The sequence below is a fragment of the Pinus tabuliformis genome, chromosome X (assembly GCF_031772625.1).
Source record: "Pinus tabuliformis cultivar Carrire ecotype Pingquan chromosome X, CPIR1, whole genome shotgun sequence".
Lineage (NCBI taxonomy): Eukaryota > Viridiplantae > Streptophyta > Pinopsida > Pinales > Pinaceae > Pinus > Pinus tabuliformis.
This window is the reverse complement of record NC_142308.1, coordinates 1,309,044,213-1,309,072,212: the sequence shown is the minus strand read 5'-3', so window position 1 is coordinate 1,309,072,212 and position 28,000 is coordinate 1,309,044,213. Positions and strand designations below refer to the sequence as shown.

Genomic DNA, 28,000 nt, shown 5'->3' with positions numbered 1-28,000 from the left:
TATATATATATATAAAATTCAACAACACCAGACTGAGGAAATGGCAGCCAAGTGCAGAGAAGAAGTTTCTCCAAAGAATCATGGCGGCGCGACTTCATTTCTCTGTGAGGGCGGTGGACTTGGCTCGTGGCTCCACTGGTCAAGGAAACCGCTTTGCAGCTTTGGATCAGTGCCGAAAGAAAGTCAAGTGCCTGGTTCTGGAACAGAACAACGCGTTTCGGCTCAAACCCTAGCGCAGGAAGAGAAGGGCAATCTTGTGAAGCGAGGAGAGTACTCTGGGGAACGAGGGGAGTCCTCCTCAAGGAGATCGAGGGCGCGCTCAGAGGATACAGGAGGGTCGGCAGAGGCAAGAAATGATCGCAGTGGACGCGTATGGCCGGAGCCCTTTCTTGAGGCGTCGGCCCAAGCGGTAGCACCCGAGACTGCTAGCTGTGGCGGCGTGCTTCTGTGGCTAGCTGTGGCGGCACGCATGCTGTTGGGCCTGCGGTTGTGAATGCATTTCAGGAGAAAACCCCTCCCTATCCTCGCCATGGTACTAAGAAATCCTGGAACTGTTGGAGCGGGCTAGTAGGGGCCAGATCTGATACAGATCTGCATGAAGAATCACATGCTTTTCAGATCCAAGTCAATCTCTCGGGCAAGACGACAATGCAACGGGCACGCACAACAGATCTTGTGCAGGACCTTTTGCAAAATCTTGAACGCCGGCTGGGGATCCCCTCCTCTTACCTCAGATTGCCATACAAGGGTAAGCAACTTATGAATACCCTTCCTCTCTTCTATTACAACATTCATAGGGACGCCTCTATTGTGGCTACCTTTCGTTTGAGAGGTGGTTCCTTTAGGCAGACCTCCTCTGCCCCTTCTTTCTCCTATAAAGATGCATTCTGCAAAGACGCTGCCCCTTCACAGCCCTCTTCGACAGCAGGCCATCCATTTGGGGCTCCAAAGCCTTTTCTGGTAGACAAATCAGAGGAAATTCCTTCCATCAATCTCTCTCATCCAGGGATCGATGATCGCTATAAGCTTTTTGTAGAATCCGCACTCATATGCAGATTTAATGGGCTATGGCCTCGCACATCAGATCTATACCAATGGATCCATACCAATTGGACTAAAAAAAGCAAGATATACTTATGTTCAAAAGGATTCTTCATTGTGGCTTTTGACTTAAATGAAGATTACCAGAAGGCCTTAACGGGAGGCCCTTGGTTCTGGGGCTCGGCTGGGCTTTTTCTCACTCCCTAGTTTCCAGACTTTGACCCTTCTACAGCTGTCATCACCAAGATTCCCATTTGGGTCAGGCTCCTGAATCTTCCGGCGCATCTATGGCATATCTCTGTCTTCTTAGCCATTGCAGACACCTTAGGACGCTACCTAGCTGTAGATTCTTCACGGAAGGAAAATGGACTCTACACCTATGGTAGAATTTGTGCAGAAATAGATATTAGCAAAGGACTGCCGGATCAGATTAATCTCAAGTATGGAGATTTCCACTGGACTCAAACCTTGGATTACGAGAATACAGCCTTCTGTTGCCGCCATTGTCATCAAACGGGGCACCTCCAGAGTTCCTGTACCCAGTACCTCGACAAAAAGAAGAATCTGAAGCGCAAACCCAAATCCAAAAGTTGGAATCCCTGTGTGCCTCCGCCCCCTATGGACGATTCAGATTCCTCCAGCTCGGATGAGGAGGAAACTGTAGCAAATGGGCAGAATGTTGAGATTCCGCTGGAAGCTCCCTTGGACGATTTGGGAAACCCCTCCGTCTCTCAGATCTCTCAGAAACGTTCTCATTTATCTTCGTCCTCAGAATCTGATAAGGATATTCTGTCGCCAGGGCAGAATAGTCTACAACTTGTTACGGCTCAGCCAAACTCCACTGGATGGGTCAAAGTAAGCAAGAAAAAAGGAAAAAAATGTCGTGTGACAGTTACTGCCCCCTCAGGGTAGTTCTCTCTGCTTAGTTCCAGTTTTTTGTATTCCCGTGTTCTCTATAGCCCTCTCCTTGATTGCCTCTAAAGAGTAAGTTGGAGCCTATCACCTTCGGTTCCCTTGCTTTTCTGCTCCGCTTGCATGCAAGCTTGATTGTACTATACTTTTCTTATCTTAATAGAATTAGTCTTTATTCAAAAAAAAATTCAACAACACTAAATTGATAAAATTATGGTTATACATATTTGTTGGCGCGGTAAATCCCCTCTGCGGACAGAGGCGATCCCACTAGCCTAAAACAGAACTAGCCACAATCAAACCACGCTGCTACGCAAGTTCCTAGTTATGCATCAAAGGTGAATTAAGAAGACCAACCTGGAGTCCAACGCTATGATTGAAGCAGAGTTGATATTCCCGCTCCCTTGCTCCAGCAGATCATAAACGAACACCTGCACATGCAAAGGAAGAGACAGATACCAACATAAAATCTACCAAGGCACAACTATATTTCAGTCAAAAAGGAAATAAATCAACACATCACCATAATAGACAATGAGATTGGAACTATAATAGCAGTTGCTCATTAATTAATAATAAACAGGAAAAGTTACAACCATGGTTCTGACGTTGAACCTCTCCTGGCTGGGCGAGTAACTATATGTGTCTTGCAATGCATCTCCTCTCCGGCAGCATAACCTCTCTAGCATTCACTAGCATTCCTCCAAGAACTCAAGGACTCAACATCTAACACTCCATGACTAACAACTATCACCAGCTTGTCCAATGCATAAGGACAAGCTTATATAGATGAAGAAGGGAGGAGGATACGATGAACCGGGACACCTATTGTGGATTAACATTATCCCCAAAAGCCATTAAAGATGGAGATAGGATAGAGCTCGACATAAGACTGATTTTTTATCCTCAAAAAGCTCCATGTAATGAAGGAAACAACAGTCGGGCGTGCGTTAAGGCAAAAAGCATGACTAAACTTGGTTGGCGCGACTGTTGCTCTAAGACAGAGCGCCAATGGTCGCGCCCTCTTTTGAGGATCTCCATGATTGGCGCGGGTAAGATACTGTGGACTTGCGCCAATGGAAAAAGAGCACTTTTCAGGGATAATCAGTAGAAGGTGTCTTCAGGGAACATGAAGTACATACTCAGGGGAACATAATGCAAGTGTTTTTAGACTTTGTCACTTCTTATAACTCCCGGGATGAGTCCTCCAAAGTACGACAAGAGGAGTAACAGGGATGGTGACAAATTACTGTGTAACAGATGCCCCCTAAAGCATGAAGTCCGAGAGGTGGAGAGGGGTGAAATGCTTTACAAGAACACACAAGAACACATATAGTTACTGCCGCCAAGGATTCTGTGTTAAGAGACATGACTGATAGTTCAATTACATAATGTACTTGGTATGGTCGCAGCCATCCATAAGAGAGTACATAAATAATCTAGATCCATAGTATGGACGCAGCCATCTGGTTAGGATCAATGAACTGACTCAGGTATGGTCGCAGCCATCCAGTGAATGAGTCAAGTATCAAGAATCACGCCTGGATTACAACAGACACAATCCAGGGTCTTGCGCTCCATCTCGACCCGAACAAGAGTACAAGTTCAAGCATGTGAATATATGAGCTGAAGTCGAACATGCATGAACATCGTCTGATTACCAGTCAATAGTGGAAACTGTTAACAGACGCGAGAGGTACCACCAATAATGACAATGGTCCTCAAGGTACTATAGGTACAATCTACGGCGCGTGAGTTAATGATCTGAAGTCGAACGCCCGTAGAATCATTCGATCGGAGGCCAATGATGAAAACCTCTCGTCGAACACGAAGAACCTGCCATTGAGGCATGCAGGCTCCAAGGCACCGGAAAGGAGTCTCTAGATCAACTTCCTGGATAATGAGTTGAAGTCGACAGGAGGTGACCTTGATCGAAGGTGGGCCATAATGTTTCCCACATCATCGACACGAGACAGAGAGATAATGTTGTGAATCAAGATTGTGCGAACTATCAGAGGGAGGTTGTTTCTTTGCAGAGGTCAACTTCTCTTGAACATATCAGCGGCACATTAATGGAATCGGCAGTATTTGACATCAATGTATCAAAGGTCATAATGTCGAGGCAATGAGTGGATGAGAGGTCAAATAAGGTACCCAAGTCCATGGAAGCAAGCGAAAGATATGAGATGAGATATCCCCACCCCGAACACGAAAGCAGAAAAGTGCCATGTTCAAGAGCGACATACTGCCGTTACGGTAATAATTATGGTTCAAAAATTTTCTTTTCCCCCCGCCATTTCTGGCGAGTACCCCAGTTATTTTTAACAAGCTTGATGGGGATAGCATATGCTTGTGTTGTGACAAAATCCGATGTCATTAAGTTTTAACGAGTCTGACAAAGGAAGAACTCGGTGTCTTTTCATGTTTAGAGAGTTTGAAAAGACAGCAGAAAAGGAAACTCCAAGGATGTCCTTTTTCGTAAAGTTGTGTCTCTCGGGCCCGAAAAAGCACAAAATAATACCCGAAAGAACCGCCCGATCATTACGATTGAGGAGTACTTTTCATAATTAGTGATTTCGACCTGAAAAAGTAAAAAAGTGGTCAAAACCACGTCGTTTCGTAACCATTAACGAGTTTGAAACGACAAAAACCCGGTAATCTTTTCATGTTTTAACGGTCGACAAAAAGAACTTAAAACGACCGCCCCTTATTATCATTTAACGAGTCAAGAGGAGCGACTCGACAATCTTTTCCTCTTTAAATGGTCAGAAAAGAGCTGAAAGCGGACCTCCATTTTTATTTTCTTTAACGAGTCAAAAAGGAAAAATACTCGGCAATCTTTTCATATTTTACGAGTCAGAAAAGAGCGTAAAGGCGACTTGTCCTGAAGGAACGAGTGGTATAAAGGATAGCAATTGGTTCCGGTAATGGTGGAACTTACTCGAAACATGCAAAGGTTAAGAGGCTGGCTAATAAAACCACTCATTGCTGCGGTTCCTCAGGAAAGGAGAAACAACCAAGTGAAAGCATATGATCGGCCAAAGAGATGGTGGCGATGGAATGAAACAACCAAGGCTCATCTAGCAGAATTTAGCAGATAAAAGGCAATCACGGGATGTAAATCAGGTATGGGTTCATTTTTACACAAGCTTGAACCATGGAGAACTTTGCTTGTTAAAATTTTTTTGTTGCATGCCCCCAGCATGATAATGCAAAATCGAGGTACATGCCCCCCAAGCTTCATGGCATTCACGGAGTGGATGGAATGAAGGTTTACTTGGAAAGACTCGATTTTGAAGGAGGATGCATGCCCCCCCCCGGGCTTCAGTCACGCACCCGGGTCAGCTGCCGTCATCAGAATGACGGGGTGGATGCTGGGGCAGTTCCTGTGGAAATAAGACCATTTAGGAATGGTAGATGACTATATGTGAAGTGTGAACCGGGGAAGGAAAGTTGGTCTACGACTTTGATCGTCCTTCCTTCATGCGGAAAACACATCACTCTGAAGAGTGAGGACACAATAGCACGTATGCGATAAATATAGTCTCGTCCAAGGAGTAAATTGTAATCTAACGGACCTTGGACTACCATGACACCCATTTGAATAGTCTTCCCTTCTAACGTGATAGGTACATTGGGAATAATTCCTAAAGGTTGAGTGATTTCTCGATGGAAACCTGTAAGGTTTCTCATCTTAGGCAGAAGCAGTGGGGAACCAAGTGCTTCCCAAGCTGTTGAAGAAAGGATACTCACAGGAGATCCCTCATCAATAATTGTACCGGCCATAACCATGCGGTAGACTTGGACTATAATTCGAAATGGTATGGAGGCTGGTAACCGAGGATTGACTAGTTGATCCCAATTGAAGGAAACAACTAGGTTGCTTGGAGGTGGGACTGGATAGACAGCCGGATATGATTCTGATGGACTTTCTTCCTGGTGCGAAGGAATGAGAGGGATGCTCACTTGATCATTAGAGTCTATGTTGATGAATAGAATTGGGACGGTGGGATCTTCATCCTTTATAGTGATAACATCATTTAAGGAGGTAACTTCTGAAGGCAAAACCGGGTCACTTGTAAGCCGGACCGTTTGACTTTTGTTTGGTTTGGATTCAGGTGTAAGATCATCTAAGGATGGAACTTCTGTAGGCAAAACCGGGTCACTTGTAAGCTGGACCTTTTGAAAGACCGGGTCAACTGTAATCTGGAACTGTGGACTTTCGTTTGGTTTGGACTCAGGTGGTTCATCTTTGATGATAGAGTGGTGCGTAGATGATGAATATAAATCAACACTCGTTCCGACCAGGGACTGGTCTGGAGCAGGCGGAGCACAGGTAGGTTCAGGAAGAGAAGGCTGGACTAAAGAGGAATCATGCTTGATCACTTGGTTAGTGGAAAGATGATCTGCAGTTGCAAAAAGACGCTGATATCCAGCGGGTAGTTGGGGTAAGGGAGCTGACAGACTTGCCAAAAGACGGGAAGCTTCATCCATAAGTGGACAAAGGCGAAGGAGATGATTACCTTCACAAAGTCGACAAGGGAAACGAACCTTCCCTTTTCTCTTACCAACTAATAAGGTATCGTCGATCTGCGACGACAAGGGGCGAGTCGGGTCACGGGACCATATATCTAGGATCCTGGGAATACCAGGACAATCAGAAAGAAAATGGTCCGCCTTGCATAATCGACAAGGAGACTTAGCCTTCCGCGGAGGAGCAGAAGGTGGTTCCATTTCAGATAGTCTCGTGGTAGATACGACCTTTCCCTTAGGAGACTTCTTCTTTTTGGTCTTCTTCTTCTTCTTCTTAGCCACCTGGTTACTGAAATCCAAGGTGTCACCAGGCGAAGTAGAAGATGAGGACGCGGAAATGTGCGAAGAAGGGAAGGGGTCCACCGTAGAATCAACATGATGTTGTTCGGGTGGAGGAGGTGGTGGCGGAACAGGAGTCATCACACTTGAGATCACCGAGTTTGAAAACAACCATACGGGTAAACCAATGGTCAACCCAGGCAAGGACAATGTTGCGATATACTGAACACCGACATTTCCAACAGAAGGAAATGGACGAGGGTTCCCATCAGGAGGAACACCTTGGCCGGTGGGCGCCGGGAAAGCTGCCATTGAACGAGAAATAATCCTACTCAAGCTAACGCAAACAAAATCTAATTGGGTAGATGTTATCGTGGCCAATAAATTTTAAGACACTGAACTTAACCTTTTCATTTTTTAAGAGTCGAGAAAAGGATAAAAGATGACTCTAGTCTCCTTCGAATATTTAATGAGCACGAAGTGACAAGACGCTCACAGGCACCTTTTCGTTTAAGGAGTCTGAAAAGGATCAAAAGTGACTGCTCTGGAATTCTAGGTAGAGGGTGTGCCAAACTTTTCGCAAAACCACAGAATACTTTTTAGGGTACAGGTGGTCAATCTTCGTGAATGTTGTGTTCACTGCATATCGTAGGGCGGCTGACACGGCTTCCTATGGATAAAGGCTTTATTCCTATAGGGGTCTACCAATATATACTCGATGGTACGTGGGAGCACAGTCCGTATTGGCACCTATCGTTTCACCGTGGAGGAATCACCCAACCACTCGACGATAAACTACCAAGTTTAAAGACGCCGGAACACGTCTCTAACCTAGACCTCTAGAGTATTTGCGTTATGTTCCAATGCGTTGTTATGTTCATTGAGTTTATTTTAAAGTTTTATCTTCGATTATGTTTCAGTTTTTGGTCCTACCGTATGTGATATCTCAAAAACTTCTTAAATGAAAACTATATGCCAAAATTATATCATTTGATTCGATGAATTCTATCTACAGGAGGGTTGAGATTTTTACAAACGAAATGATCACTCAACCAACAACAAAGATCTTAATGCAGCTAATAACAAGAAATGAAATTTTTTCTTTTTCTTTTTAATAGCAACAAATAACAATAAATGCTAACTAATATGATGCAAAAGATTTTTTGTTTTTCTTTCCTTTAAGATGGCATGATGCATGTAAACAAATTTTAAGAGATATGCACAATCCAAGTTCACTCAATGAAATAGAACCAATTCCGAAACACCAAAATGAACCATGCAAGCAAGGAAAAACACAAAAGACTTTCACTGAACCATGTAATCTAAGTTCGAATGAAGTCAAGTGAAGTCCAAAGAGGCTAGAAGTGAATCACTCAGAGTATAGAAGATCAAGCTTTAACAAATCACTGGATAGGTGCATAACACAACCAACAAGCTGACTGGATAATCAAGAGATCGAAACTTCCCACAGAAGGCTAGACATGCAAAGTCACTAGATGTTCTAGGGCTGAGACGAAAATCAATAGAAATAAGCAAACAATTGAAGGATAAAGGCTAAGACCAGTCAAGCAGAGGTTCAACACACTTCCAGAGGCTGTAAGAGATATAAAAAGAGACTGAAAGAGCTTTCCACCCACACACAGGCAAAATTTACAGGGCTGGCGCGACTGTCAGCCTGCAACTTGCGCTACCACAGGATTGGCGCGAGTTGCTTTTGAGCAACATGCGCCAACTGGCGCGACGGTCAGAGTAATAACCGCGCCAATCAAGCTTGCCGGCTAGAAAAATAAATGATGCGACCTCAGGTCAGGTTGACAGTGCTCAGATGGGTCAAACAGTAAAGAATAAACTCAAAACTGACTCAGGAAGCTCATTCACTCAAGCAAGCAGAAGAAAATTAACATGCAAGACAAATTCCAAATAGCTTCTTCCCAGTGGAGTCGCCAAATTGTTGGCGCGGTAAATCCCCTCTGCGGACAGAGGCGATCCCACTAGCCTAAAACAGAACTAGCCACAATCAAACCACACTGCTACGCAAGTTCCTAGTTATGCATCAAAGGTGAATTAAGAAGACCAACTTGGAGTCCAACGCTATGATTGAAGCAGAGTTGATATTCCCGCTCCCTTGCTCTAGCAGATCATAAACGAACACCTGCACATGCAAAGGAAGAGACAGATACCAACATAAAATCTACCAAGGCACAACTATATTTCAGTCAGAAAGGAAATAAATCAACACATCACCATAATAGACAATGAGATTGGAACTATAATAGCAGTCGCTCATTAATTAATAATAAACAGGAAAAGTTACAACCATGGTTCTGACGTTGAACCTCTCCTGGCTGGGCGAGTAACTATATGTGTCTTGCAATGCATCTCCTCTCCGGCAGCATAACCTCTCTAGCATTCACTAGCATTCCTCCAAGAACTCAAGGACTCAACATCTAACACTCCATGACTAACAACTATCACTAGCTTGTCCAATGCATAAGGACAAGCTTATATAGATGAAGAAGGGAGGAGGATACGATGAACCGGGACACCTATTGTGGATTAACATTATCCCCAAAAGCCATTAAAGATGGAGATAGGATAGAGCTCGACATAAGACTGATTTTTTATCCTCAAAAAGCTCCATGTAATGAAGGAAACAACAGTCGGGCGTGCGTTAAGGCAAAAAGCATGACTAAACTTGGTTGGCGCGACTGTTGCTCTAAGACAGAGCGCCAATGGTCGCGCCCTCTTTTGAGGATCTCCATGATTGGCGCGGGTAAGATACTGTGGACTTGCGCCAATGGAAAAAGAGCACTTTTCAGGGATAATCAGTAGAAGGTGTCTTCAGGGAACATGAAGTACATACTCAGGGGAACATAATGCAAGTGTTTTTAGACTTTGTCACTTCTTATAACTCCCGGGATGAGTCCTCCAAAGTACGACAAGAGGAGTAACAGGGAGGGTGACAAATTACTGTGTAACAATATTAAAAGTAAATAATAAAATTTATATACATTAAAATTCTAAATATATACCACTTATTTTATGATTTGATTAAATATCTATTATAAATTTCGCGGCTTCCAATGTTATTAGCAATTTTTTTTAATGCAAGGCTTTAATGTCATAAAACATTAATACGCAGAGACATGCCATAAAGAATAATATTAAATCATATGCCTTAAAAAATTAATTACACACCGATTACTTACTCTCGGAAATGTATAACATGAAATGTGTATAAAATTCAAATTATAGTTTTGATATAAAAAATTTTAAACCCTGAATCCTCGTTTGAGGTTAAATTTTGACTCTATTTAGATTTAATAGTGTCTTTATTCCTTCAATGCATGTCATAAAACAAGTTAGATAGACATGAGGTGACAGTACTGTGCGACTTACGATATGAACTCACGTGAGTTCATATTCCAAAACAGAATCACTTGTTAAATTGGATAATTTCCTTTTTTTTAATTTGTTTTTTAATATTAAATAAAGATTTTGACGATTTTGTAAAATTTTAAATTGTATTTGTTTTTTAATATTAAATAAAAATTTTGACGATTTTGTAAAATTTTAAATTGTATTTGACAAGCTAATTACGCTATGACAGGTAAATTGCCCGTCAAATTTCATCTCTGCCCCGCACTGCTTTACGTTATTACAAAAAAGTGTGTTAATCAAATTGTATAACAAATAAATTTACAAATAAAATTTACAAATAAATAACCAATTGTATAACAAATAAATTTAAATAAATAATTATTAAAAAATAAAAATTTAATTTATTAAAGTTATATTTTGATTCCAGTCAACCTCCAACCTATTGCGTTATCACTGGCCTGGCAGCACAGGGATAATAAGGATCATTATAAAGATAATATATATATTTTCAACTTATATTTAAATTTAAAATATTGTTAGTTTTATGGTAACCTTGAAAATTTACCGTTTGACATATTTGGCCAATCAAAGTTCAGGATTAATAAGGAGGGTGTAATATTCTTTTATAACTCGAAATAAAATTGTTTTTGAATGAATCATATATATATAAAATATAATATAATATTATATTATATTGTAATTTTGAAAAATTGTCAATTGATGTATGTGGTTGGTCAATTAAATTTAAGGATTAATAATAAGAAAAGAAAATCAATGAAAATGATTAACAAGAAGAGTTGTGAAGCAACAAATTCTTGTTAATGAGATTTTGTCAAATTTAGAAGTCTAGTTTTTATTAGGCACATGTGCCTAAAATGTAAGCAGAAGAAGATTAGCTGTCGACAAAAGACATACCTATAAGTGACAATCACAGGTATTGTTCTGGTTTTGAAAAGGGCATCTAAATCAACTTGAGGATTAAAATTTGTCATGTGATCAATGTAAAGCTCTACATAATATGTACCATAGATCTACACCATGGATCTGTGCCAACGCCATTTGAGAAAACATCTCTTCCACAAAATGACCCACTAAGGGAACACATTGGACGACCATTTTTAACCATTTCTACAACTTCCTAGATGCATAATCTCATGTTGTTGTTTCAATAAAGATATGTTGGTGAAGTCTCATATATTACTTGCACACACCTCATTTGATAATGTCATAACAATAGCATTATATGAGGGCAATTTGAGATGAGTTGGTGAGATTTATTGTAGGACAAGATTTAGGTTGTTCTAGTGGGATAGGTATTTTAGTCTATGTCTCAGTCTAAAGAATATGTAGCCTGAAGACGCACTAGTTCTACCTTTGCATTTAAGATAATACAATATGTGCCTAAAATGTAACAAAAAGAAGACTAACAACCAACATGATTTTGACAATGTTGATCTTAGATCTTTTAGATCTTGCAATTGTTGAATGTTGCCAATGAAACAAATACGGTAACCCACAGTAATCCTTTCAACCAGAGGTAATACATCAATGATTAAGGTGAAAATTAAGATACGACATTATTGAGATTTACTACATCATTTTGCTTCTATTTATAGGACATTACATTATATGCAACAGGTCACCTTAAGAACATGTCAAGTGTTAAACACACAAGGTTGATTAGCTTTACATGACATTGATTGCACACAACATCTTAAATGAACCAATCACTATATGTTGTATGATTGTATGGACCAAGATCCCGGGCTTGAGAGGTTAGTTTTGACATAATTCTTTTTTTTTCTAAAACTAGTGAAGCACATTGCTCAAATTTACAGCTCTTTTGATCACCCACATTAGAAATCCACACCAACCACATAAGATTTTTTATTGATCAATAGCCTCTTGTGTGTTCACTTATAGTGTTCCTCATGATCCTTAACACTATTCAAATCATCCTTCCTAAAAGATCCATTATGTTGAGGGGGTGGGGTGAATAGTGAAAGCTCATTGTATTACTTCTACCTACCTTGGTAAGAGGGAAACCCCTGCCCTTGCAGGTGTTAGTTCATTTAATCACGAAGATCAATTTCCATCGTAGGCTATCCTTTGTAGAAAATTAATTCCACCTATATTCTAACATGGTTATTAGGCACACCTTCTAACTGTGGCTGGTTATTGTTGACAAATCAATTTGACTATACATTGGGGTAGATTTCTCTTCTTTGATAATTGCTCGTGAATATTGTTGGCTTCTTATTAATGTTTATTATGTTCTCTTCATCAAACAATTACCAAATGTACAAAACCTGAAGATTTCAAGGAACAAATAACATAAGATATAAGCTCCAAGCTAGGGTGAAAACCCCACAAGGGGGAAAACCTAGAAAAAATCTCTTATTATAGAATCATATCAAAGTGAGATATCTAAGACCCATGACCATAGAAAGGCTCCAACCTTCGTGATGCCAAGTCAAACCCTCCTTCCACATAGAAAATCCATCAACTGCAAGAGACCAACAACATGTACAGCGTCAGGAACAAACCTTCAATAAGAGATGTGTCAAGGAAAAACTTCCACAAATCTGAGCTTAAGAGAAACCCTTATTTTATTCCCAATTTCAGACTTCGACCCTCCTTCCTTCTGCGATATTTAAGAAAAAATCATACAAATTGTGTGTCTCAAAATGAGCTTAATTCTTCCTCTACTTATACTATCTATAGGGGTTTGAATAGACATGTCTTCTGGGGCAGGGTCGACTTGATAGGCAGGGTCGACTTGGCATCTAGAGGCCATTTTGACCCAAATTACATATTTGAAAATTTCTCTTTTTTTCAGGCTATAAATAAGCCTTTGAATTTGACCAATACAAATAATAATGATTATGAAGAAAATGCTTAAATAAAATAATAATTTGACTTGAGCATGAAACCCATGCTTGAAAAATAAAATTATTTTTTCTTCTTTTTGTTTTACATAAAATATATACAATGAAAAAAGTACAATGATAATTATGAAGACCGAACTTACTTACATTTTCCAACAGTTATTAGGCATCCACCTTCTAATTGTGGCTTTGGAAGGCCCACATGGACTGTTTATGTATTGTTTTTATCACAATCCAGTTGTTTACATTTTCACTCATATTGGTTATGGCAACGTAAGGAACTCTCCAAAATGACCCTCTTATCAGAAAGGGGGAGCGAGCAGTAAATGGCTATCAATCGGATGACTCCTGCCTTGAAGCCTCCTACTTTTACAGGCATCAATTCTTTGAAGATGGAGAGAAGTTTTCATCACAAGTTATCCTGTGTAGCATGGAAATTTCAATTTCTCTACATATAATTTAATGAAGGGAATCTATTCTCGGATCTACACATTGTGAAACTCATATAAGAAATTCTAGATCACAAATTAAGATCCAAAAGTTGGTGTACCAAATCACTTTTTTTGCAGATCAATAAACCAAAGTTTGAATGGGTATCAAACAAATAAACAAGTTGGCCAAGTTAATCAAATATTTTATAATAATGGTCTCCACCATGAATCCCCAATCCAAATGACGAGAGTTTCATGTATCTCCACCTTGCATTATTAGTGTCTCACCAGCCTAACATGTATAACATTATCCATCAATATACCAAAATCATCATGTATATTGTTCAAAAGATTATAGATTCTCATTTACCCTAATATGGTCCACATAAAATTCATATTGAAATCATGAGTATGAACACTTCGATAAATTTGATTCTAGTAAAAAGTGGGAATCCAAATCATATTGGTATTATTGGCGTGGTAACAAGAAAGAGCAAACATGTAGAAGTGACAATATGTAAGACATTAACTACAATAGATCGACAATATTTGTCAGAATCCATAAATCTGAAAATTGAAACTACATCTCTTTATTGTATCCAAGTTCATCAAGATAACTTTCCATTTCTTTATTCATTGGTGGTGGACCACATCTCAAGATCTTCAACATAACACACATTCAAACTTTGCTACACATGTACCTACTTGTATGCACAACATACACAAATAAGCATGTGATTGAGAAAACAAAGCACTCAAGCCATATAAATTCACTCACATGAATGTTTGATGCAGGTGCAAGGAAATGAGTTTGAATTATATCCTTAGTTAAACCTACTCCACCTATCCATCCTTCAAGTGGTTGCCAAGTTTTTATACAATAGAGTAAGAGGAAAGGAAATACATTTTAGGGAAATAACAAAATTTGTTCCAAAAAAGGAAACAAATTGTTAAAAAAAATTCCAACACAGTATCTATATGTGATTAAGAACATGGTAAACTTGGTAGTGCCCTAGATAAGTATTCACTAAGTTATCAAGTTCATCTTGTAACACTCAACCACGAAACTCTAAATAACTCTTAATTTAATATAAGGGTAAAACATGAGCGTTTCACATCATTTTGGAACCGAAACAATAAAATATACATCACTTAGGTTTGAGTAAAGTTTAAACCTAGACAAATGTAATCAAAACAGGTTCACAAAAACTTGTATTAAAATAGTACCCTTATTCCATGACTTAGAAATGCGTATTTCAATGAGGGCATAATAATTGTATAACAAGAAAAGCTAGTTTTCTATGAAAGCAACAACACCAATGAAGAACAATGAAAGAAAAGTGAACAAAGCTTATCTTGAGAAGAATATCCTCATAAGTCACATTCCCATAGATGAGGTATATATTTGTCTTGTCCTTTGGGTTTTCTAGTATGGCTCTGGTCACTTGTAATCGAATGAAATAATACATATCAACAACATATAACATGTTATGTCCTTAATGAAAAAATCCCAATAACTCAATGACATGCACATGTCCTGCTGATATTTAGAGAATATCTCTTCACCAAGATCAAAATGCCTAGTTGACTACTTTAAATGCGAGGCTTGGTTCACAATTCTTAGCCAACTCTAGTTCTGAATGCTAGTCAACTAGGATAAAATAGTTGTCAGATTTTTGGATGCTTTTACATCAATGAAACTATGAAAATCTGAAACATTGGAGTAATACCAAAACCTCCTGTGAGCATTCCAAATGCTCCTACTTGACCTAGTTGATACTCGAAAGGTCCTTGAACACATCCAAAAATTAGGCTATAAGATACCATATATTACATCTATATGTTAAATGAAATATTACTAGGTTCCAATTTACATAAAATTTTGAGCATTCTAAACCAACCATCCTAGAGACGTCATGAAACATATAACACAAAAGGCTTGAATTGAATAATTTTCTGATCTTATTTCAATATTGATTAAAACTCCAAAAGCTTTCTCAAATATTTAATTCAACAAAAATCACAAAATGTTCAAACGTCAAAGCAAGGCAGCCCACAGTTCATTTGAATCTTTCTCACCCCAACAATAATAAAAGCTAAAACATAAGAGAGTCCAATAGAAAATTGTGAGAAAATTGCTATCTATGATATGGAAAAATAGAGCTTGTTTACTTTCTTATGAATAACTTCATGGTAAGTAGTTAAAGGGGCATGAATAAGGAGCCATAAAAAAATATCAAAGGAAAAGCACAAATGCATACCATTGGACCTCTTACGACCAAGTATTCTCCCTCTTGTAATTTGCAGAAATGGTGAGACATTATCTCCAATGGATACATATGCATCGAAAAAGTCTCTAAATTAACCCTTGCAATGATCCCAAAATACGGTATATTTTTGTCAACATGCAAAATTGACAACTACTATTAATCAAGTCACACGTTCACTCACGTTAAACACCAAATCAAAGTAGCCAACATCAAAATCCAAGGTAGTAGGAGTGTAGGGTTTGATAACTTCTTCACCTTCAACATCCTTTCCCCTGCATACCCAAATTAGACATGACGAAATCCAGATGATATTCAACTCCCATCGTTCGTGATCTTATAATACCTTACATAGTGAATTTCTAACAAGTACTAGGAAAAACATGAATATTTTTTTTTATCACTAGTAGCTAATATGCTTCCCTATCAATTGAATGAATTTTATTGAAAAATGTGTACTGAATTTAGTGATGTATATGCAATGACGTACACACGTTACTTTATAATAATAGAACACAATAGAAAGTTGGTATGATGATTAACTATGGGAATCGCTAACAAATTCAATTCCACATTACCACTTAATCTAGAATTTGAAAAATATCAATTCGCCAAACTTATCTCACAATTTCAAATCCAATGGAGCATTTCATTTGTAGATCAAAGCTGAGTGGAGATTGCTTCGATGTGCTTGTGCTTTAGCACATAAAATCCTTAGCAAAGTAGAGTTCACAAGAGAGTGCATCAACTAATAGCTTTCTTTGCTGAGTTACTTAATTCTTGAAACAACTTTAGCAAAGAGAATGACAATGACAAGTCAGAGGGACACAGGGAAGGACAAGATGTCAACATGAAATTATAAATTAAAAATTCGATGAAAAATAATAAAATAAATAATAAACGTAGTAAAAAACATAAAACTTGTAAGCTAGACACGCGAGGCTTGCATATATCCCACTTGTCCCCACCCAACTCGACCAAACATCATTAGAAATATAACCCAGGTCAATCATTCACATCTTGTGCATCATCTCACTTTTGGACCTAGGACTGCATATGGTGAAGTTCTACTCATCCCTACTTTTTCCCTTAAAGTGCTTGTTCTCAATGCGGTACCTATGCTCTTGTCCCCGCATTTGGATATGCACCTAGAATTTATGAATCAATGTTTGGATATGCACCTAGAAGTTCTGAATCTGATTCTTTTTAAAAAGATGAAAGGTCAACTAATTTAAGAGAATCTGCTTCTAGGTAAACTATTTTTGACTCTACCTCTATTTATGGGTATACATGTGCCATTTATACACTCATATTGTAGTGTGATGGGACGTGGAGAAGTTTTACGCCTTCCATATTTGAATATGGACCTAAGCAACAAGTGAGTGATTTCAGGAAAAAAATGGCTATTGGTCAGTTCAGCGTGTTAATGCACTTTGGAAATGTTGGTGAGTGTAGTGTGTTAATGCACTTTAGAAATGTTGGTCAATGCAGTGTGTTAATGCACTTTCTCGACCCACTTTGCAGGTTGAATTCACCATGATAGTTTGAAAGGGTCTCTGGCCATTGGGAAAATTGAAATAATAGGAAAGGTAGGAAGTCAGGCCCATGTAGAAAGAGAGAAAAGATTTGTTCGCATAAATCTGCTCCTTTATAGAACACTATTGGGAAAAATACTAGGGGGGGGGGAGGGTGAATCAATATTTTAAAAACTCACTTAAACTTTTATTTTCTTATCCATATTTCTATACGCGACTATAATGAAGCAAACCCACGTATGTACACGACTGTTATGCATACAACTAGCGTATATCCAGTTAACTAACTTTTCAATTAATCCATCATCTGTTTAGCTTGAACCAGTGTATTATTACTTCATTAGCCATTAATTAAACAATAATCATTTGCAGTAATAATAGAATAAACCATCACGCACAAGAAACACATCAACACACATGAACACCAGGATTCTTAGGTGGAAACCCAATGTGGGAAAAAATCACCGTTGTTGTCATTTCTGTCTTCTTTTTATTATAAATAAATACTTCTTATAATCTTGCAATGGAAAAAAATCATACAAACATGTAGGAACCCACCTACAGAAGGCTACAACCTTCTCTCATTCTCCAACACCCACTAGAATAGAGTTCCAACCCCCTGAATTAGTTTATCGGCACCCACTGGAAGGGAGCTCCTACCCCTTGATCTGATTTACCAACTACCACTGGAAGGAAGCTTTGACTCCCTTACTGAAGGCTCCAACCCTCAACACCTTCGTTGACCATGTTTCATAAATTTTCACACTGCATCCACCTGATACAAAACATCACAAATTGTAGGCCACTTTTCATCAAATTTTCAGACTGGACCCACTACCATCATTTAAGCCCAATACCAAATTAATCAACTTATTCTAAAACAACCAAAGCAGTTAGATCACTGTAATCAAAATACCAATAATGAACCCAAACACTACATCAACTCACTAAACCAACTTAAAACATTGATCAATAAAATGTCAAAATATATACGCTACTTTACTTTATCAAATCGACGTGTATACATGACTTCCATGAAGCATATGTGCGTACAAATATCAAAACATTGAACCCTGAAACTGAATCACTATCATTTTGAAACAAACATTGAGTTACACCCTGAACCACTGAATTATTCTAAAATAATCACAGAACCATCACAGATCTTCAATCACATACATCTAGCAGCACCATCACTCTTCAATTAATCAATTTAACTTCCATCATCACTATTAAACCCAGATCATCAAGTAAGACTCCATTGGCAGACAATAGAAACACAACAAGACTGATTAGATTGATCAAACATCTTATTCAGCAAAACCCTAGATTATATACGCGCTTTCCATAAAACATTTATGCATGTATAACATGTGTATAAGCACTTTTCAGGAATCAAACCCACGTACAGATCTGTCCAAAGTGCAGAATCGATACGCGACTTACCAACATTAAACCTACGTATGCACACACCTTTTAGGTTATAAAACCCACACATATATCTGCAACTATTGACTTATAGCTTCGCTGCACATCAGACCTTCAGAACAAATGCATCTCTGGCATACATAATAAAACATGCACTAGACATAAATATTATAGATCAAATCAATTCATTATCAATATAGTCATTTTAGATCTATTAGATTTGATCCATTATCAAATTCCCAGGTGCATACTTAGTTTCAGATCAAACTATTCATTAATATCCCATTACATGCACACTTGCTTTAGATATACCTATGAAATATTCATTACTTTCACACCCAAACTCTTTGATTTTAATCTCCTTATATAGCTTATGCCTTATCCAATACCATAGGTAAAAACCACACTAATGTCAATGGTATTCTTTGACAGGACCAAATATTTGTTATTGGGCTCAATACTATGGGTCAATACCATGGTAAAGACCCTTGGTGTTTAGAATACCATGGTAAAGAAACTGTACGCACCTTTTCTTCTTCATAACTACGCATGTATGTAGCTTTGCTTCACAGAACCCACGTGTACCTATCAGAACATCCCCTTCATCATTCCTTTGTCTCTGAAATGCTATTCCTTTGTCCAAAATTTCTGCCATATGTAAACACATCCTGTTGACATCTTCATCAAGTAGGTTTCCATCAAAATACAACTCATCAAGTAGGTTTCCATCAAGGACAACACATTAGTCATAATGCCAACAATCTCCCCCTTTGGACTTGATGGCAACCACTTTGGTGTTTGGTCTCCACAACCTATAAATACTTGTGAACACATCAAGCTAAGCACCAAGCTTTTCAAACACCAAGTTACTCCCCCCCTTTGACATCAAGGGAAAGGGTTGACCAATGATGAATGATGGCTTCTCTCCCTTTGTTGACATGAGCGCTCTATATATGATATGCTGAGAATGAATTATGAGAACTGACCATGCCCCCTTGAGCAAATGCTAGATTTTCTGAGGATAAAAGAAATACATGATTCTATGACTCAACCAGAAATGAACTTTCCTATCACCAATGAATCATGATTACATTGATCACCCAACACAATGGGGTTACAAACTACATCACATGCCCAAAAAGATGGGATTACATGACTTGATCACAATAGTCCATACATGACTGAATTTTACAATGATTATAACATAGGTCTTTACATGACCTTTACATCAAGAGACCAAATACCTCTATAGTGAGGTAACAAGACCAAGATAGTCTTCAACAACCATCATATACTATGTAGGATCTGCACCATAGATAACAACAACAATAACTCATCATCAATATGCAAGATAATAAAATTTAGCTTCAATATCATCAACTTGTGACCAAGTATGCAACATCAACATCATAAGGTTTTTTCGTAGAGATAAGCTATCAACTCATCCTCTTGACCTTATCAAGGTCAAATTTCTCTTTCCCTTTGTAGGAATAGCCTCAATCAATGTTCATCAAAGCAACATATCTTTTCATGCATCAACCAAGCATATGCCATGTCTCCAAGTATCATCCAACAGATATAGCAATAAAATATCAATAACCATATCTTCACAAAACCATTTGCATCATATCATGTACATGTAGCTCGTGTAAGCACCATAGGCATCATCCATGACAACAACATCATCATCAAATAATCATAGCAAGGTCTACATGTTATTTCCACAACAATCCCCAACATATCATACATGTATCATCACTAGAGAGTTTTCTATCATCCCACATCTGATAAGAATCAACCATAATTAGCAACTCATGCATCATCATTCAAGAACTTCAACAACATAAGCAACATCACCATTGATAAGCATCATTATGTACCAAGGAATTCTAAAGTAAACATAATGCCAACAATGCATTATTAGAAGCATAGCAAATTCTCCCCTTGAACCTGTGCCAACTTTTCACTATCAGATATGATCATATCATCTCATATATCAGTAAGGACATCAAAGTATCTTCATCAATCGGTTATCCATCAAGGCATCAAAAACTTATAAAAGCCAAAACCACTTCTAAATAGCATCAACAGATTGTAACCATCAATCATTAGAACAAGAAATCCAAATAATAATTATCTGAAGCATATTAGAGCCTTTTCCCGAGTCTATCCCATTGTTTCTTCATCATAGCAAAACATACGCGACTGTTCAAATCATAACTCGCGTATATACACAACTTGTCTTCATAGGATCTGCGTACAGAAAGTAAAATATTGAAACTTCACAACTTCAACTCCCCCTGAGCCTGTACTGTATGTACTTGTTCACCATTACTACACCAGATGCATTGTTAGTAATATAAGAAACATGAATATCAAAACAACCATGGGAATCATCATCAAGACAAAACATGTATTTCTCCCCCTAAGATTATACATCACTGATCCTGAGGACCTGATAATCATCTTCTTCTCTTATGAGGTCATGTACCTCACATCACTTCTACACTATGAGAAGTAAGATTCAAGAATCAGTGGACTGCAGCAGGGACAATACTCCCTACATTTCTGGCTGAGGTTCCTTTTTCCTACAGATCTGCTTTCAATTTCTAATTATGTGTTGAAACTTATCCCATCTCCTGGCTCTGTTCTGTATACCTTGATCTAGGATATTTTCTTACAGGTGAGTGATTTGATTAAACCTTGCTTTGCACAACACTAAACAAATTTTTTCCATCGCATTGTGTATGATCATACCCAATGCAAGCCTTGATCAAAGGAGAGCATTATTCATTAATGATCTTCTCTAGAGACTCATAACATTTTACCCATTTGTTGATCTTCTCATAATCTTCCTTTAGGGTCATATTTTGGATTATAATGTTTCACAATGCTTTTCCTTTCCTTGGAGTTGTTTTCTTATGCTTTCTTTTCTTTTATTGGTTGCTTCTAATTCCATTTTAACCTCTTTATTCCTTAAATCATACTGTTTCCTTTTGATTCCAATTATTTGTTAACATTCCTGAGTTTATCATTCTCCCTTAGAGTTTTCATCAAATCATCTACCTCACAACTATCTAATTCATTAATTGACTGATCTTCAAGAGCCATGAGTACTAGATAAGAACTGTTAGAATCTGAATCATAATTTTCTTGATCATCGGATTTGCTATGACTTTCTTCATTAGAGTAAAAGCTTTTCTTATCAGAGAACTTCCTTCTAGCAACATTCTTTCCATTCTCTTTATGATTTTCTCTATAAGGACATTTAGATGCATAATGGCCTACTCTTCCACAAGCAAAACACTTAAAGGGAAGCTTACCTCTGAATCTTCCAATACCCACTTGCAACTTTCTCACGAAGTTTGCTTCTTCCTCATCTGATATGTAGCTTGTGTCTTTGGGTGCTTCCTTCTGTTTCCATTTATATGTGGATTTGAAGGATGCTTCTCTCATGTTCGAAGGACCACCTTTCCTCATCTCAAATGCTGTCAATATTCCATGGAGTTAATTAAGCGCGAGACTTTTCAGATCCTAGATTTCTTCGATAATAGACTTTGGAATCGAACTTTGGAGTTAGTGATCTTAAAATTTTCTCAACAATAGTAGAATCTTTTATGTCTTCACCAATATTTCTCATGGAATTAAAAATCTCATCAACTCTAAGAAAAAGTGTTGCAATGCTTTCATCATCATGCATTTTCAATGTCTCATACTGTATTCTAAGTGGTTGGAGTTTAGCATTTTTTACCTTGGTGTCACCTTCATAACTTTGGACAAGCTTATCCCACATGTCCTTTACTATCTTCAGCTGCATTAATTTCATGAACTCAGTCTCGACCAGACTTCCCAAGATGGAATTCACAACCTTTGCATTGATTTCATACTATTTCTTTCCTGCAGTATTTGTGGGAATGGCGGCTGGATATTGGTATCCACTTCCAACAATTTCCCATACATCAACTCCCAATTACTGTAAGTATGCTCTCATCCCGACTTTCCAAAAGATAAAGTTAGTTCCATTAAATAAAAGGGTGCATGATAAAAATTACTCCTTCTTTACTACTGATCTTGGCGGATCTCCTTCAAGTGATCAAGCTTCTTCTGAAAGACCTGTTCTGATACCAATTGTTGGGAAAAATACTAAGAGGGGTGGGGGAGGGCGGGTGGGGGGGTGAATCAGTGTTTTAAAAACTCACTTAAACTTTTATTTTCTTATCCATATTTTTGTATGTGACTATAATGAAGCAAACCTGCGTATGTACGCATCTGTTATGTAGAAAACTAGCATATATCTAGTTAACTAAATTTTCAGTTAATCCATCATATGTTTAACTTGAACTAGTGTATCAGTACTTCATTAGGCATTAATTAAATAGTAATGATGTGCAATAAGAACATAATAAACCATCACACATAAGAAACACATCAACACACATGAACACCAAGATTTTTAGGTGGAAATCAAATGTGGGAAAAAACCACCGCTATGCCATCTCTGTCTTCTTTTTATTATAAATAATTACTTGTTACAATATCGTACTGGCGCATACTCATACCAACACGTAGACACCCACCTGTAGAAGGCTACAACTTTCTCTCATTCTGCAGCACCCACTGGAAGGGATCTCCAACCCCCTGAATTCGTTTAATGGCACCCACGGAAGGGAGCTCCTACTCCCTGATTTGATTTACCAGCTACCACTGGAAGGAAGCTCCGACTACCTTACTGAAGGCTCTAACCCTCAACACCTCCGTAGATCACGTTTCATAATTTTTCACACTATATCCACCTGATACAAAACATCACAACTTGTAGGCCACTTTTTATCAAATTTTCAGACTGGACCCACTACCATAATTTAAACCCAATACCCAATATCAAAACTGAAACTTGATCACTGCAAAAAATCACTCAATCATTGAACCAATTGAATCAATCAATGAACCAACTGAGACCCAAATCAATCAACTTATACCCAAATCAAACAACCAAAGCAGTTAGATCACTGTAATCAGAATACCAATAATGAACCCAAACATTGCATCAACTCACTGAATCAACTGAGATCCAAATCAATCAACTCATTCTCAAACAACCAAAGCAGTTAGATCATTGTAATCAGAATACCAATAATGAACCCAAAAACTACATAAACTCACTAAATCAACTGAAAAACTTGATCAATAAAATGTCAGAATATATATGCTACTTTACTTTATCAAATCCGCGTGTATACGGGAATTCTTTGAAGCATACCTACATACAAATCTCAAAACGTTGAACCCTGGAACTGAATCACTATCATTATGAAACAAACACTGAATTACACATTGAACCACTGAATTATTATGAAATAATCACAGAACCATCACAAATCTTCGACCACATACATCTAGCAACATCATCACTCTTCAATCAATCATTTCAACTTCAATCATCATTGTTAAACCCAAATCATCAAGTAATACTTCATTGGAAAACAACATAAACACAACAAGACTGATTAGACTGATCAAACATCTTATTCATAAAACCCTAGATTATATACACGCTTTCCACAAAACCTTTCCACGTGTATATGCGCTTTTTAGGATTCAAACCCGCATACAAACATGTCCAAAGTTCAGAATCGATACAATAATTATCAACATTAAACCCATGTATGTATGCGATTTTTAGGTTATCAAACCCGCATACAGATATGTAACTATTGACTTATATCTTTGCTACACATCATACCTTTAGAACAAACCCATCTCTCAACATACATAATAAAACATGCATCAGACATAAATATTACAGATCAAATCAATCCATTATCAATATAGTCATTTCAGATCTATTGGATTTGATCCATCATCAAATTCCTGGGTGCATACTTAGTTTTAGATCAAACTATTCATTAATAGCCCATTACATGCACACTTGCTTCAGATATAACTATGAAATCTTCATTACTTGCACACCCAAACACTTTGATCTTAATCTCCTTATATAGCTTAGCCCTTATCCAATACCACAGGTCAAAACCACACTAATGTCAATAGTATTTTTTGACGTGATCAAATATTCATTGTTGGGTTCAATACTGTGGGTCAATACCATGGTAAAGACCCTTGATGTTTAGAATACCATGGTGCAGAAACTGTATGCACCTTTTCTTATTCATACCCACGTATGTACGCAACATTGCTTCACAGAACCCGCATGTACCTATGAAAACATTCCCTTGAGCATTACTCTGTCTCTGAATTGTTATTCCTTTGTCCAAACTTTCCGTCATATGTAGACACATCATGTTGACATCTTCATCAAGTAGGTTTCCATCAAAAGACAACTCATCAGGCAGGTTTCCATCAAGGACAACACATTAGTCATAATGCCAACAATTAGTCATATTGTAGTGTGAGGGGACGTGGAGAAGTTTTACACCTCCCATATTTGACTACGGACCTAAGCAACAACTGAGGGATTTCAAGACAAAATGAATTATTTCAAAAGAAAAAAAATGGCTATTGGTCAGTGTAACATGTTAATGCACTTTGGAAATGTTGGTCAGTGTAGCATGTTAATGCATGTTCTTGACCCACTTTGCAGGTCGAATTCATCATGATATTTTAAAAGGGTCTCTGGCTATTGGGAAAAATTGAAATAATAGGAAAGATAAGAAGTCAAGCCCACGTAGAAAGAGAGAAAAGGTTTGCTCCCACCTAAATATTCTCCTTTATAGAACACTACAACTAAACAATGTCAATCCTGAAGAGAGTCAGTGACAGAGCGCACCCCTAATTGATCACAATGGGTCTTGTGAAGAAGTCTTCAAGGTCATGGGTGGTGCAAAGGCAATTTCAATGTCACAAAGCTTTTGCAGCAAGGCCTATCTCGAGATTGAGTCAAAAGCCTTCAACAATAGATAGCAAGAGAAACACCATAGATATATGTAGAGCCGTAAGAACCTCATAAATATCATAATATCATATCATCTACAATCAAGTGTGAAAGCCACACTAGTTTCACCCTTCCTGTTTTACTCGGAAGGGTCTGATTTTGTGTATTTATTTTAATAGATAGTAAATGTGTTTCCTCTCGACCCACTTGTTGACCTACTTTCTAGGTCGAATTCACCAAGATATTTTGTAAGGTTCTTCGAGGATTGGAAAAATTGAAATAATAGGAAAGATAGGAACTAGGTCCACGTAGAGAAAGAGAAAAGGTTCATGCCCACCTAAATATGCTCCTTTATAAAAGACTACAATTGATCACAATGTCAATCCTAAAGAGAGTTGGTGAGAGAGCACACCCATGCTTAACCAAAATGGGACTCATGAAGAAGTCTTCAAGGTCATGGGAGGTGCAGAAGTAATGCCAACGTCACAAAGCTTCTACAACAAGGCCTATCTTGAGATCGAGTCAAAAGCCTTCTAGAAGTTATACCCATAGACCTAACTAGTTTTATAAAGGAAGACTCAATGTTCCATAGACCTGCACTAACTAGTGTTATCAATGAAGACCTGACGTTCACTAAAGGTATCACTTCATCACACTGCTTGCTGGCCTTTAATGAATGAATGATTCCATAGAGGAAACTTACATTGTTTACTTAGTAGTAGAATCAATTGATGCATTTAAACCAGTGCTAGTGGAAGAGTTGGGGGTTTGGGGCTTAGGCCCCTATTCGCTGAAGCATTTTATTTCGATTCACCGTACCCGATTCTAGGATCTTCCAGCCTAATGTTTTGATTATCACAATATATACTATGATCAAAGAAGGTAGGACATGCCTGGATGCTTACATATTGTTTTTATGGTTTGATCCAAAGCATAAAGAGAACAATGATTAATCTATTTATTTCTCATATGATTCTTCTCGGCTAGTTTAGAAACTGAGTAAAAAAGAATTAGTATGAAATAATATGAATTACCATTGGGTATACATGTCTAATGCTTCAACAAAGGGCCATAAGATAGAAGCTATATTTTTCCACTTCAGTCACTTGTCCAACAACAACTTCGATGATACTTGTTAAATGGTTGATCCCCATAAAGAGTACAACATGTCAGAAGCTATCTTTGTCCACTTTAATCACTTGTCCAACAACTGTAGTGAGCGTTGTTACTTGGTAGGGTTATGCCACAAGCTAGGTTCTAGACACCGTAACATGTTATGAAGTATGGGAATGGTAGGTGGAACCAGAGCCACCTCCTCTAGACACTGCAACATGTTCTTAGAATACCTTTTGCCATGAGATTGAAAAAATAAGTACATGTTATGGATGAACATTTAATGTTATGAGGTAATGCTAACATTACTTCAATGGGTGGAAATTATTCATGAAACGTATCTTTTAACCAATTTTAACCAATATATGAGTAACCATGATGTAGGGGATGCCTTAGAAAGAGGCCATATAATACTTCCAAATTTCTTACTGGTTAAAATAATTTGTTGTACGTATGTGATATGCGAGCAAAAAGTGATCAATGGAGTAAGGGAATAAAAATTTGGGTCAAGTATTGTGATTTCCATTTCAAAATATTAAATAATTAATTCACTATCGAGACTCGATTAAAATAGTCCTTGCATCCCGGAAGGTAGGGACTAATAAGAAGAAATGAAGACCATAGGAAAGGGCGGCATATTGAATAAAATGATTTAGTGATGAAACTTTCTAGCTTTATTCGCCACATCAGGCATGTTGATGGATATGTACAAGTGTAAATAATAGTGATAAGTTTCAATGGACTTGGTTGTTTAATTAACTATATTAGGTTAGTAATTATTAACTTAGTTAATTATTAATTTAGATGCTTAAGCATTTTGTATGTGTATTGTTGTTGCATATATTGTGATATTATTATCGAATCCTATTTGCTAATATTATTGTTAATATATTTTTCTTGGTTTGAAATTATCGCGATAATTTCTTTAATTATCACAAGACGACATTAAATTATCACCATGTTATTTTATTCGTCAAAATAAAACATCTAACTTGGGTTTTGGGGGTCATTTTGTGTTTTTTTTATGCTAAGATTAAGTTTTGAGGGTAGTGCGAACCTGTTGTAGGCTTGAAATGTTTGCCTTAACATTATAAGGGAGACCATCTGGTCGAGAACTTAAAACAACTCCTTTTCCATTTGGAATGGTGATTCCAACTAGTTAAACTAGGTCCAATTACCTTCTCTCTAATCTCTACTAGCTTCAAATATGACTTTCACCTACCGATAGAGAAGAGACATCAGATCGACTCTTCTTGATGATTAGGCAAGAAAGTGATTCTTAAGATGATCTAAGGCTCAG

At 37.8% G+C, this 28,000-nt stretch overlaps 1 pseudogene; it reads right to left on the bottom strand.

The window, feature by feature from the left end:
* Window positions 1–13,994: 13,994 nt before the first annotated feature.
* On the bottom strand, window positions 13,995–19,350 carry LOC149144895 (NADH--cytochrome b5 reductase 1-like; annotated as a pseudogene).
* Window positions 19,351–28,000: the final 8,650 nt, after the last annotated feature.